General features: G+C 40.4%; 1 protein-coding gene across 3 annotated transcripts in view; it reads right to left on the bottom strand.

Moving 5' to 3' along the window:
* The window catches only part of Ddr (discoidin domain-containing receptor 2), a 224,093-nt gene extending 220,980 nt beyond the window's left edge, over window positions 1-3,113 (bottom strand). For all 3 annotated transcript variants that reach the window (XM_086910350.1, XM_086910351.1, XM_086910353.1), the window contains exon 1: window positions 2,983-3,113. The gene's annotated coding sequence lies outside the window, so the exon portion shown is untranslated. The remainder of the gene's footprint in view (window positions 1-2,982) is intronic.
* Window positions 3,114-14,721: the final 11,608 nt, after the last annotated feature.

Genomic DNA, 14,721 nt, shown 5'->3' with positions numbered 1-14,721 from the left:
CTGGCCCTCGCTATCTCGAATCTTTCAATTTCTCATACTTTCGCTATTACGAATGCCAGGGGCCTGTACGCAGATCACTCGATAAAAAGACCAGGGACAAAATGGCTCTATATCTCTTTCATAGAAATTCGTCTCTATATGAATTATCTCCTCGATTCGTATATAATATTGGTATTCACGAAATGCATTAAATGGGAAGCAACTTTTTATTATAATACGATTACTTTTAAACGAGAAAACGTTTATTAGGACACTCTTCGCTATCTATATCAACTTCGTATTTTTTTTCGATATAATTTTCAAAGTATAACCATGTTTTTTTCTTCTGTTAATAAAAATTTTGATCGCAAATCAAACGTTTGAAGAAAAAAAGTACAATACGCATCCTACTCTATAAAAGATTTCACTCGTCAAAATTCGCTAAACGCTGTTCAGCAATTAAACTCGCAGATAAACAGATTCCAATAATTCAATCGATACGCCGTGACGCGAATTAAATCGCGTAGAACGAAATTAAACGATACGTGAAATCTAGCTCGAAACTAACTTCAAACTTCGTAACGCCCCTATTCTAGATGAAATCTATTTTAATAAAAGCCACCACTTCGAAATTTCGTGTGAAAGAAATCAGCAAAGGGGAACTCGCGCCCTTGTTCTTTATTCATTTAAAAGAAAAGAGAGAAAGAGAGAGAGGATGTCGTTGGAAAGAGAAAACATTTAGACTAGCCCTAATCACCGGATCACGTGCGACGAGGTCATGAAACGCGATAAAAAACGTTTGTTGGAAAGTATTTTCGCGACCTTAACGTGATCGTCCAGTCGAGGAGTGGCTGACGATTCTGCGTGGAAACCGCGAATGCGACCGCGTGACGATCGACAAAGCGAGAAATCGAACTTGGCTCGAAGCCGAATGGAAAAACAGCAGGGGAAGAAAAAGTGGAGAAATTCCATCGATTTCCATATACGAGAGCGTTAGGGTGCAGGAATTCGACAAACAAGCAGAAGGTAGTCGCACAACGACGCGGAATCTAAACGAAGGGAGGCGAAACGAGATTGGCGGAATTCAAACTTTATCGGAGTGAGGTGAGTTTACATGAAAATTATGCGACGAAGTGAAATTCGGTTCGATGGAACGACCTTTTCGTCGAGATATTTCGCATGTCCTTAATTAATGGAGGTAAGAACGAGGGAGAAAGAATAGGGAAAAGGATAGGAATATGAAATATTTTTTTTTTTGTTTTTTGAACTGAATATACATAAAAATTTTAATATTTTATATCTCTATTTCATATTTCTATCTTTTCCTCTAACGATATATAACGATATATAATCCTATCGATTTTAATATTAAAAATAAATCAGAATTTCTGAAAACATGGAACAACTATTTCTGAGGCCATAGTCATTAAAATATATTGCAAAAACAGAAAGAATATTTAAGACAACTTAATGTATAGATCAAAAACGTTGTGTGTCATATTCCTTTCCCACTAAAGTCTAATAAAAGAATGAAAAGTGGTCCCCTTTGGTTGTACGGAAGCTCGGTATTTTTAATTCCGTTTCACTCCTCTATACCCGTAATGACGGTCATTAACCAATTAGCGCCCACCCACTCTTTCCTCGATGTTTTCTTTTTTTTTTCCTCTCTCTCTCTAACTGCGATTTCAGATACTGGAACAGTCGTTCCAAACGGGCTCGTGGAAAGATGCAACGCCGCCTCTGGTGTCCGCCTATTTTCAGCACCATGTGCCACCAGTCTCCGCAACTAACCCGCGGTTTGGCAAAGCTTTGAACTCACCAAAGCGAATATTATTTCTGCGGCGAGGCGACTCTTTGGAACAGGACACGGTCGGGAGAGGGTACGACACGCTTAACGAAACGCGACTCGTGTTATGAATTTTCAGGTGAAATGAAAAATTCGTGGACGCGATCCTCTTATGCTAAGAGTATTTACAATTCCGTTTGAAACACTTTGAAATTGAGAATAGTAACATTAATGAATCTGTTGGCAAACGGACGGTTGATGCGATTTCTATGAAATAACGTTGGTCTTGAATTTTAACAATGTTGAATGTACCATTTAAGTATTATTTAACATAATTTCTTTATGTTGCTTACTAATCTTTGATAATCTAAATAAATTTTCCCGATCTGATATTTCATAAGCATACGTGTTTATTTTGCTCTTTTTATACGTATATTTATGAAACTGTGATGAAATGAAGATTAAAATAATTTTTACTTCATATATTTTTTTATAAGATATATGCAATAGTAACAAGTGGGTAAAAAGATATCGGTATAAGAATAATTTGAATATTGGCGGGAATGAATTATAATCTTCGTACTTTTACGATATCGAACGTTTTCCAATACTGGTAATGATAAAAATTATTTATGCGCGCAATGTCGACATAGATATTAAAAGCCCGCAAAATATCTCTTCTATATTCAATTCGAATCAACAATTTTAGACGGAAAGATATTACGAGTGAAACTGAAATTCAATTTCGTGTCCCTTGTGAAATACTGTATCTGAGACATAAATCCGACTGTTATTCTGTTATTTCGATTAGAAATTACTTTAAAAAACACGTAAAAAAGACGTTAAGAATTTATGAAAAAAAATTTGAATATATTCTGCGTTTTAATTTTACCTCGAAACGTATCCATTAATTTGAACGATATATCGCAAAATATCGAAGTAATGCAAGCTTATCAAAATGGCGTCTCATTTCACGAAATACGTATCTTCTATGTCACGTTTTTCAAACGAATAATAAAAAGAAAACGTAAGAAAAACGTAAATCGTTCGAAATTCCAATTAAAACAAAGCAGCGATTCACGTATAAATAGAGAGAGACGTTCGATATTATAAATATTACGATCGCTCGAAGCTCACCTTGGGCAAGCACGACACCTATTCATAAATCCGCGCGACACCAGCGTGCCACCGTTATATAAATATGGTGAATCACTTACCGAGGAAACGTGTGAAGTCGTTCGTCGCTGTCGAGGCAGTCGCACACACTCCAGAAAAGTGAGCACACACACGAGAGCACCGAACGAATGGAACCGTGGGATGGGTGACGGAATGGAGGCGCAGGCGACCGATATCCCAAACAAAAGTTACGTTAGGCTAGGTCACGTCAACGCCAGATTACGCCGAAGACGATCTATCTCCCACACTCCCCATATTCTCGTGAGTATGATTGTACTTCGAACTGCACGTCGACGACAAACACGCGCGCACCGACTATTCACTGTGTCCTCGCATCGACTGGAAATAAAACCGAACGTTCAATGGCGTCCAATATTGTTTCAAAATGACCGTTAAACTTGAAAGGATGAAGAAAACAAGTGGACTACTACGTATCACGCAATCACGAGTTGGAATAATCGCCTGGTAAAAGATGTCGAATCTGTCTCGCTTTCAAAATGGAACATACGGTGAGTGTTGACAGTTTTTACCTTTAACGTTGTTGATACCTCGGTATTTGATCACACACGATTTGTTTTCACCGAATTTCATACGTCGAATTACCGTTTAAAACCTTGTTACGCGTAAAACCAGAGAATATATCGATATAACATTATCAAAATTCGCGAATGTTCACGTGAAAATTTCAAATTGACACTAATAACGTAAAACAGTGATATCAATATACGAAATTCGAATGATACTTTATCGCGCATTTACAAACTTTACTCCTTTACCGACCGTTATAAGTAGATAAACAAGAAGCACAAAAAACGTAAAGATGTACGAATGATTCCGCTAAAGTTCAGTTTATTCGGAATTCTTCACGATTAAATGTCCCTGTCGAGCGTAAATTGGAACGAAAGAAAAATATAAAAAAGGACAACGTGGTACGACTCGCGTGGCAACTGTTCCCGTAAGTACGCACACACGCATACACCGAAAAGAGAAACTACCGACAGAGGGCGACACGGCACCCTCACCGATGCGCGGTTCGAGTGCGACTGAGCGAGTCGAGGCAAGCTCGACGAGCCGAAAGCCACAAGCCGCGTCAGCCGACCGGCGGCGACGGACCAATCAGAATTGTCCTCTGCGCAACTACCCGACACCCAAGAATTGACCACATGCTTGCCCATTCACCCTTTCTTTCGTCTTGTCCGATATTTTTTCCTCTTTTCTCCTCTTTTCTTTTTTTCTTCTTTTTTTTTTTTTCGTTTTGATAACATATCAAAATCTGCACGACTTCTCTTTGTCCCCGAACTCATTTATCAGAAAACGGATTCGTAAGATGGATGCATTCATATTGTTTCTGATACGCGACGTTTCCCTAATACGTTTCTGTCGTGACTCGTGATTTATCGCGAAACTACGTGATCGTGAAAAGCTTTCAATAAGAAAGAGCAAAGATAAAATAAACATTGTTAGTGAAAGTGCTCCAATTTTTTTTTTTTTTTCTTTTAAACATTGTTAGCAAAGTCTCCGCGTTACGTCAAATTAATCATCGTAGTCAGGATATATCTTGTGCTTTTATAATTGAATCATGAAATTCATGTGGTACACCTCTGGAAATGGTATTTATACACGTATTTACAAGCTAATCCTGTTTACTCCAAAACGGGTTTGCAAATTTCATGATGTTATTTCAACTACCATTTACATGCTGCTTGATTCGATTAAATTCGTGATTTAACTTATCCCTTAATAAATGTATATTTACAACATTTTTAACACTCATTTTATTAATTACAACTTAAATAATAAAATTATTGGAAGATACAAAAGTATCACTCAGATACAAATTAACAGAGCTTTAGCGCATATACGCTTTTGATTTGCAATTAAACTCGAAATACAAATATCGTCGGTTTTTATATTTCTCGATGCATCGTCGAATCAATTAAATTCACGTAAATGTGTTTTTAACCTATTATTGTAACTGTACTCTTTACGCGTACTATCTTACACGTTTTATCTCTTTGTTCCGCTATACATTATTTCCTTCACCTTCCATTGAACATCCAAGTATCGAAACGCTTGTTTCCTTCAAGTATACTCAAAAAATGGGATCTTATCGAGTTAATTGCCAACTATCCAACTATCTTCTACGGCCATAATTTAACTACGAGGTTTCTTCTGCGTCCTATCTTCGCTTTGTACTTAACGTTCCGCCGTGGCCGGCAGACATTGATGGATTCCTATAATTTTGTTTCGCCAACGATCGGAATCGCAAGTTTTTTCATCGATCTTGTTAAATTCCTCGCTGATGAACGTCGTATAAAACTTTTCACGGCCTTAGCAGCCACTCGCTCATCGACTTCTTCGAGTCTTTTGAACTAGAAAAAGAGAATGAAGAAGAAAGGAGGGAGATGATCGTACGGAAATCGTAGTCGATTTTCTCCAGGATTAAAATTAATGGTTGACTAACTGTTAGTTTTCGAGCGCGTTTATTATCATCACTCCGAAGAGATACGCGAGACAAGAAAAATTAAACGCGAAGAGGACAGGGGAAATCACTTTCTTGTGTCACAAATAACAATTGCAGTTCGTCGTGTCAGAATTGTTTGCATCTGCACGTTACACGTCGAGACTTTATCATCTCTTGATTGTTATTACGATATCCTTCGATTCTTCTTTTTTTTTTTTTTTTTTAATTAACAAGATTTAATCATCCCCATTCCCATTCCTTTGTAAACATTCTTCGCTCCACCACTACCGATACGTTCCATTATTTCGTTTAACCATTTTCTATATATCCTCTCCCTCACATATATCGATTATCCAATAATCGATTTAGCGAGCATTGTTTTGCGCACGATCGTCGCGAACGCGCGCGGTTCATCGCTTTTCATTCAATTTTTTTCGATCACGTAGAATCACGCGAAAAGATGGAAGCTTCCTCGGAGATAAATCTAATATCGTTCTTACCTACCCGCGTCCCCGAAGAATGGAGACGCGGAACAAGTCGTTGGGAAATGGCAGAGATCCCAAGGGATCGAGGGAGAAAATCCTCTTGTTGGCACGAGGAGCACGTGTGCGTGCAGATTTTACGATATTCCGTTTTAATATTGTAATCAGAGATCGCGTTAGCACAATGAACGTTCGGATTCTCGTCGATTCATTTGAAACGATACGCTATAATATCCGTGAATTGATAATTAAATTATTGTTTAATTTCGTATTATCGTTGTTGCGATACGATCGTTATAATAGATACATAATATATCTTGCAAAGTTTCTTGAATTATTCTTTTCCCATCGTGTAATCTCGAACATCGTGTATTCTTTTTCTTTTTTTTTTTTTTTTTTTTTATCAATTGCACATCTGGCTGATTCCGTTATTATGAAGAGAAACGTACTTAATCCCCGGTTGGTAAATTGAAGGGAAATCCAGAACAGTGGAATGGAATATAATCAAAGGCTCGAGTTCGATCGGCCCTCTACTCGACTCCATCGCATCGACTATTACGAATGATTTCGTTTCTATACCCATATTCTCGAATCGTTCGTAAATACATATCAACTCCGGAAATATTCTTCTCCACGAAGAATATTCGTTTATTTCGTTTAATCGTTCGACCCCCTCTCTTTACGAATACGAACTTTCTCTCTTGAAAACCTTCTAAACTAAAAAAAAAAAATAATTTTACGACGACAATTATGCGTGTTCCAAGATCGAGTCGAAATTGTCGCGTGTCGGTTTCGTTGGATTTAAAAGAGAGGAGGGGGGGGAGGGGGGAGAGGGAAGAAAACTGAGATGGATAAATGGGTCAGGACGTGTATACACGTGACGACGGTTTACAATCAAGCGGTTTACAATTGGCGGACGAGGCAGGAAACGATAAATGTATAGGAAAGTGTACAAATACACGGTGCAGGATATTTACGCTCTCCGTGTGTATACGAAGCTGCATACGAGCAGGAATATCGAGGCTGAGAAGGAATCGACGGTACTGTAAATACACACGAAGGGAGGGAAACGGGCACGTTGATTAGCTGCTCGGTTGTGCACCGTTTCAGGTGGCTCACGCTCGAATTAAATCCAATGCGCGTCGTCGTGGATCGACATCCACGATTAAGCTCGATACCTTTTGTACGATTGTGATTCCTGGAATATACGTCGCTGCTTTATTTTCCACCGGGGCCCTATTTCCACGCATAAATAATTGCGTTGGAAAGAACACGTACGATCGTAAGATTTCTTCGTGCCTGGCTTATTTACTTCGTGCACGAAGCCGGCGTATATCATCCGAGAGGTGTATTAAAACGAGTAGAGGGGGCGCGAATAAACCGTGTCACGGTTATTGTATCGATCCCGAAAAAAAAAAAAAAAAAGAGGAAAAGAAAAAGTTACTCCTCTTTGAGAAATTCTCTTAATCGCGGAATTACATCGAGGAACGATCGTGTACGATTGATCGATGCTCCAGGGATTGGATTGAAATATGTAACAGATAAAAAAATATATCAACGTACAAACGTATTTCCATTAATTTTAGAATCGTGTCAGTGTTGCGCGTGTATTTATCTTTATATCGATGTTATCGGATATTTCTCGAATAATCCACTTTGTAAATCGTCGATAAGGCAGTCGATAAAAATTCGTATAACATTTTTCACTTGATTTGTTCCCTATGGACACGTATTTCTGGATCACCTCGTATCGATCCACGAAGGGAGAAGCACGGTGTAAGGTGTTTTAAGCGTCGTGTAAGGGATATAAAATAAAGTTGGCAATCAAATGGGAGGAATCGAAATGGAGACGGTTCGATTAGCGGCGATATGCTCGGCCGTATATATCGATTGACTCGTTACTCAACCCGAGCGGCATCTTAATGCAACGCGTATAACGTATTCGTTAGTGTAAGCGGTTTAACGCTGGGCGCGAACATTGCGACTTCGATATCACGGGCTGGCAATGATTGGTTCGATTCGAAGTCGGCACGAGTTCCAGCCAAATCCCCGGCATCAGGTTTAACGGAGTCAAATGCGAGTGCCCTATAATCAAAACGTTATAGGCGTGCGCCGGGTGCTGATCATGTTATACAATCGCCCCTCCACCGAGGGGTAAAATATACTTGTACGACCTGCGGTTTCTCACTCGTGTGTATACACAGGGTATTCGCAGTGTTGGCTACCGATTTTCTTTTCTCTCTTATTTTTTTTTTTTTTTTTTTGCTCATAAATAGTCGGCAAACGAAAGAAAGCGTTTAACTTTTGTGATCGACACAGCAGCGTGTATCCGTCTCTTATATTCGCGACAATTTTCGAGAATCGAAAGTGGTTTAATATTTTTACATTCTTTTGATGTCGTATCGAAATTCATCTTTTCTTTTATGCGTGAATGGATTATTAACGTGGATTATATACGAGCAATTTTTTTATTGGTAATCAAGCCTTAAAGTTTTCCAATGTTATCTTTCTTTTTTAAATATAACTTTACGAAATTGCATGTAAAACATTCTAGAAATGAAAGAAATTTTCCGATCGAAAAATAAAGTGCTCTACTAAGTATAATTATAGCCTACACACACACACACACACACACACACCAATAAAAATTTCTTTGTAAGGATAGATAGTTTCGGATTGTATTCCTTATTGATACAGCTTAATTCGACGTGACACATTTTTTGTTATTCATCCTGTATGTACACGATCCTCACTCACACACACTTTGCGCTCGTGGAACGTGGACGCGCCAATATCCGTGCGGTCGTGCACCGCCAATGCCGATTCGTGTGACGCAACTGAGTTTTCGCCGGATAAAAGAGAATTCATAGAACAGCTGACCACGACGCCATATCCAAATGGGCCGGCCGATTGATTGGCATTCCGTGCCTCGTTGCATTCAAATCGATCCGTCGAAAAGATCAAAGGAAGTCTGTGAAACTGGTACGCGATTCGCATTAATTACGCATCGAAGGACAACCGGTGGTGGAATTGTCGTCTAACCATCCGAATCAAAACTTGGAGAGTACAAAGAGTAAAAGAATCGTTTGCGGGACGAGTTATCCCCAATTTAGGAAAATTCTCCATCGATCGATCGAATCGATCGAAGGATCTGGTCTGGAATCGCGAAGGATATTACGAATACGATGAAAAGCGGGATGAAAGGAGACTAGAATTCGGAATAAACGGGATATTCGTGGTCGCTAGCTGCGGTAAGTATCGTTTGACCATGGGGCTTAATCGAGATTCCGGGTGGAGTCGAGGTGGGCGTGGGCACGTTTCGCATCATATCAGCAAGGGTATGCGTACAGAATATAGTAATTATGATTCTCGGACTCATCGCATTCAGAGGGAAATGAAGTTGGAGCCCCGACACGCGACTTCATTAACGAATGGCCAAGCTGAATAGACCTAAACATTCAACTCGAGATCCTCGGTTGGCTCGAGCCGAGCAAAAGGAAAGAAAGGGGTTAAGAGGTATGATTAATTGCGCGTCGTCTGATTACCAATTAGTCGGAGGGACGAAGACATGTTTTGTAAGTCGTTTCAACATTCTTCCGTTTCAATCGATCGCAATTGTTGTTTCCGCAATGATTAGTTTTTCCTTACGCGATCGCTTTGATATTATTATTATTATCGAATCTGTGGCGATCGATATGGAGAAGCGTAGACGCGAATACCGATCACTTTTTTTACGAGGAAAGTAGTAAGTTTTTAGTAGAGGTAGCAGTAGGCAGAGATCGAATCGGGTATTCGAGTACGTCGTTGCCTTTCACGACCTTAATGCCCCCTACTGATTTCCACGAGTGAGGGTCATCTTCATCGATTGCTACGATCCTATGTGGCTATGTTGTCGCTATCGGCTATTCTACAATCTCGATATTGTCGCTGTATTGCTCGTGTATATCTCTCGGCCTCTCCTATTACGTGTCTCGTTCAAGATCATTGAAATTCGCAGATCCGTAATATAATCTTTCTTTGAACGATCTTGAATTCGTACGTGAACATTTACTCGAAAAACCTACCCTATATAGCGAGTTCGTGGAACAATTAATCGCTTCGCCGCCATATTTCAAACGCTCTTTGCAATTTTATATCTCCCCCTTTCTCCTTCCAGCAGATTCTTTTTTAATTTTTTTAAAACGGTATAGCTGCCTATATATTCATGAATATCCATACAGAGGATTTCCATTTAATTGGATACGGGCGAGGAAAGTGATAATACTTCGCGTTACTTTTCTCCGCTTTTATATACCGGTCGGTATATAACGGAATATGGGTAATATACGATCAGTGGGGGGGCAAAGTGAAGGGAGCCGTTTCGGGTCGGGTGTTAAAGGGCTAGGTGTTCTTGAAATATTTATGCGTTCGCCGTCGAAAGCGTAAATATTGTACGATATCGCGGGGGGATTGCGGTGAGATGTAGGCGTCGAATCAATTTTTCTTGTTTATCACCATGCAATTGTTTCTTCTCGAGAAACCGTTCCCCTCCACCACCTGGAAAACTTTCTCGTCTCGTTTCGTTGCTCGTGTACGATTATTTCACGGATCGCCAAATTATTCGCGGATATTAAACAACAGGGATGTAAATATTCGCGCTTTTCCTACGAAATGATACAAACACATCGCGCGAATTAACGATATTTATAATCCTGATGAGTTTATATATGGGAGCATCGAGTTGCAACGTCATTATCCGTGGATCGTGAAACTTCATTCTGATCTACTTTTTTCTCTCTCTCTCTCTCTCTCTCTGTCTTCCTCTCTATAAATCCTTCAAAAGGTTCGTTTAATCTTCATCGCTACGAGTACTGGCACATCGCATACTTTCCCATAAGGCTTTCCCCGGTAAATCCCCGCTGAAGGGAAAAGATGGATCTCCCATTAAGCAAAACGCCGAACAAATAAGGATTTTCCGTTGAAACGCGGTACCCTTAGGCTTTATCGGGAACCAGACGAGATTTGAGGAGGCGAGGCGGAACAGTCGGACGATGTAGCTTATTTTATTCGAATGGGGGATGCCACTTGCTCTAAGTACGGCTGTACTTAATCGATGATCGCGTATCAGAGTATTTTGCTTGTTATTGCAGCGATCACGACGTGAAACGAACACGACGAGAGGTGTGGAAAATAAAATTGAAAAATTCAAATTTAGTACGTACATCGAAACTAAATCGATGATAACATCGGTTAAAAATCGTCGAGTTCTTCTTTCGGTTTTTTCCAGCCATAAGAATATGTCGATTAATACAAAGACAAGAATAACTTTCGAAAAATATGGACGATTTTTAAATCGCTTGTGCGCAAATTAAATACATTGCGTGGTTTTTTAAATGGTTCAGTTTTATAAACATATCCCCTGGTTCCAAAGTAGAAGTTTTAAAGCACAAAGACGCGTGACTCGTTGTTCATTAAAATTTGCCCCGTGCGGCCGGGAAACGCGAAAATGATGAAAGCGACTCGAACGATTTTGAAAAAAGATAGCCAACATTTAAAAAGGAGGGACATTTTGTTAATTGCGGTTCTTCGTTAGAATAAATTATTCTCCGCTCTTTCTGCGCGCCAGCCTCCGTGCCGGTCGCACTTTCCTTTTGTTCTGCACGTTTCAGAGATCCCCCTTTGACAAAGATAACGAGGCTGCTCGAAAGGCATTCGAAAGCTAAATGCAGAAACGCCATATTTCAGGGCGGTGGTCGCGCTACCCTTCTTCTTATAGGGTAGTGACCTCCTTCGAAACGAAACCTCGCTCCTCCTTCCTCCCTCCCCACCTCAAAGATTCGTCTCCAAAGTCTGGAGGAGGACGAGGATCGGGTCTCGTCGTCGCTTCTTTCACAAAAGGACGAAATTTAGTGTACACAATTTTAACATGTATATTTATGCATAAGCCGCGCTCGATGCTGCTCGAGGATCTTAAGGAACAGTCTGATGTCACGATGTCGAGGTTGTACGGCTTTGATCAAATACGGTTAAGTCGCGACGAGGCGAGACTTTTTTCTTTTTAATACTCGTCGACCGAATATCGTCTCCTCTTAAATTCAATCTCGTACCTGCAATCTTCCCGTTGTTAAACCGTTGTTAAACCGGTCGACCGTTCTCCAACCCCCCACCGAATTAACATTTTCAGTGCTCGAACTTTCACTGCGTCGTACGTTTTCCCTTTTATTAAATATAATAACGAAAGATGTTCGTTAGAAGTAAGTAGCTTAGAGGATCGCATCAGTTTCACCACCGGCAACAATTTCTCGCCCGTGTTCAAACCAGCCATCCGGTATATAAAATGTTAAGCATCCTCCACGGAGCGGAGCGTTTATCTCCTTTCTCCTTCGTCGCCGCCCTGCTAACAACTTGGCTGCGAAGTCGCGTCTAACTTGATTAATGGAATACTTGCCTCGCGTTAGTTACGTAATAACCGAACGAACCTTCCTTTAACCGTATGCCGTTCGCCCGCTTCTCGCGTCGCTGGTAATCGGGTCCCAAGTTTTCCCCGAGCGAAATTAGACGCAATGACACGCGTATCGTGTGCGTGCACCAGCGCGAAAATTCCAGCGGTGGATCACGATGGTTTAATCCACTTTTCCGCGGAACAGGGTTATAATATTCTCGCGATATCGGATCGTAACTTGGCGAAACTTCGCCCAACAACCATTAGTAAATCAGGTCGCGGCTAATCACAAGATTGGCCCTTTTGCGGCCGAGATATTTAAATCTCGGCCAAGTACAGGGACGAGAGTTGGTTGGACGAGTTTCTTCGGGCCGTGAAGATTCGCCCGGAAGGAGTTTTCGGGCGCAGATGCCGCGCGGTTGGTGTAATCGAAGCGACCAGATCTTCCACCCTCCCTATATCTCGTTAAATTTAAATTTAAAGGATAGATTAAAGGAAAAATAAGATCGAAGACGCTCATCTCCCTTCCTCTTCTCAAGAAGAGGCTTGCAAGGGGAATTCTAACTCGAAAGCTTAACGTGTTCGGATACAGAGAGGGGAGAGGGATATTTTTTAAGGGAGTTGGAGGGACGAGGATTTGCATAGATGATAAGGAAGATATGTATTAACAATTTCTTCTTTCGACTTTCACTCTCTCCCGCGAGAGAGAATTTCGAAGAGAGGAAAGGAGGAGAGAAAGGAGCAGTTTTTTTTCGCGAAGTTTTAGGCCGAGGAGGGAAGGCCACCTTCCGAAGACATTTCACTTTTCATTAAGAGATATGGCGGGTATTAGTGTCCGAACTGTGATAAAGTATCCGGTAAAGAACGGAGCAACCTCTTTCGAGGTATTTATCAGGTTCGAGGTGTTATATTATAGTTTCAAATACTCACGTACACGAGTGTGTACGTGTGTATTTGAAAAATGCCCGTATCGTTAAGTTATTTATTTCCCTACTCTTCTTTTTGGCTGAGATTAAGAAACAATGAACTCTTGCAATTTTGCCCGTTTTTATCGAAATTCGCTTACGTGGAATCTTTTCTGAAAAAAAAAAAAAAGAGATTACATGGAATGTTGTATCGGTAAGAATAATAATAATAATAAAAAAGAAAATCACGTTATTAAAATTATACTTTCGAAATAAAAGTGAAAGAGTAACGACAGTTGGCTCGTTTTACAACTCACACGCACCCTCTGGCGTGAAGTGTAGGAAGCAATCGGAGAGAGGCGAAGCATCAAGCAGTCGGTTCGAGCACCAACAGAGGGTTGTTTCTCGAAATTCCCTCGTAGTTGAGCGCTTTTTGCCGGGGTGGCGCCACGAGCTTTCACCCCCCGGAACCGCATTCGTCGATAATCATTCCTCAACGACGAGCCAAAGATATAAATAGTCGAGGTAAGTCCTTCCGAGGATTGTCGGTATCCTTGCTCGAAATTTCTGTACGAAGAAAATAGAGAACGAATAGATCAACGAGCGATGAATAATCTGACGACCGGTGTAAATTCATCGAGGTCGCACGGAAGTGTGAAACAAAGCGAGACGAATCCCGCAAGATTTACAACTCGTGCAGTCTCTCATTATCATTCTGATGCATATTCAAATCTCGTTGGGTGCATACCGAATCGAGAGTGAAAATAAGTTACTCGGCCGGTCTTACGCGGATAAGCCGGTGTGCGAAATTAATGGAAACTTTTCGTGTTTGATCCCATTCGATACGGTTCGCTCGGTTGAAATAAAGTATCGCCAATAATAATGTCTTATTCACGCTACTTGGGCCACTTTCCACAGGACAGTTATCAACCGGCCACGTTCCGTTCCATTCGCTGGAGATCAACATTTGAAGTTATTGTCGTAATTGAAATAAATGTTCGATTAAGCGCGCGTTGATTACACGTGGATAACTAAATAAAATATATAGCGGGTACAGAAAATCCATCCATTTTTCTCGTAAAACACGTGTCCCCGTGTATTTTACGACTTCAATTAGAGAGGAAAAGTAGTCAAACTTTGTTGAATCGTGCCACCAATAAAACAGAGCAGAGTCTGACTTTTAATTTAAACGGGCACCTTTCAAATTTTTATTTCAAATATTGAAATAACGCGTTACAAATTTCCCATTAATTCGATCTTACACGCGATTGTACATTTAGATAACTCTTTGATAGTTAGACTCGATTAGATTCGAAGAACCGAGTTGTTGCAAAAGTTATATTCGACGAGTAACTTTTTAGAAGAGAGAAAAAAAAAAAAAAAGAAAAAGAAAAGAGAGCAGACGACAAAAGTCGGGAATATTAGATAGGTTATCGGGGAGGGGGGCAATATTGCCGCGAATACGCTCAAAGGAGCTATCGATCTCGTTGGGTCTTGACACTGGCATA

This window comes from Apis florea, unplaced genomic scaffold, assembly GCF_048593485.1.
Source record: "Apis florea isolate Af1SG1 unplaced genomic scaffold, ASM4859348v1 contig_3170_pilon, whole genome shotgun sequence".
Classification (NCBI taxonomy): Eukaryota; Metazoa; Arthropoda; class Insecta; order Hymenoptera; family Apidae; genus Apis; species Apis florea.
The sequence above is the reverse complement of the archived record's forward strand: the minus strand, read 5'-3'. Positions and strand labels throughout refer to the sequence as shown.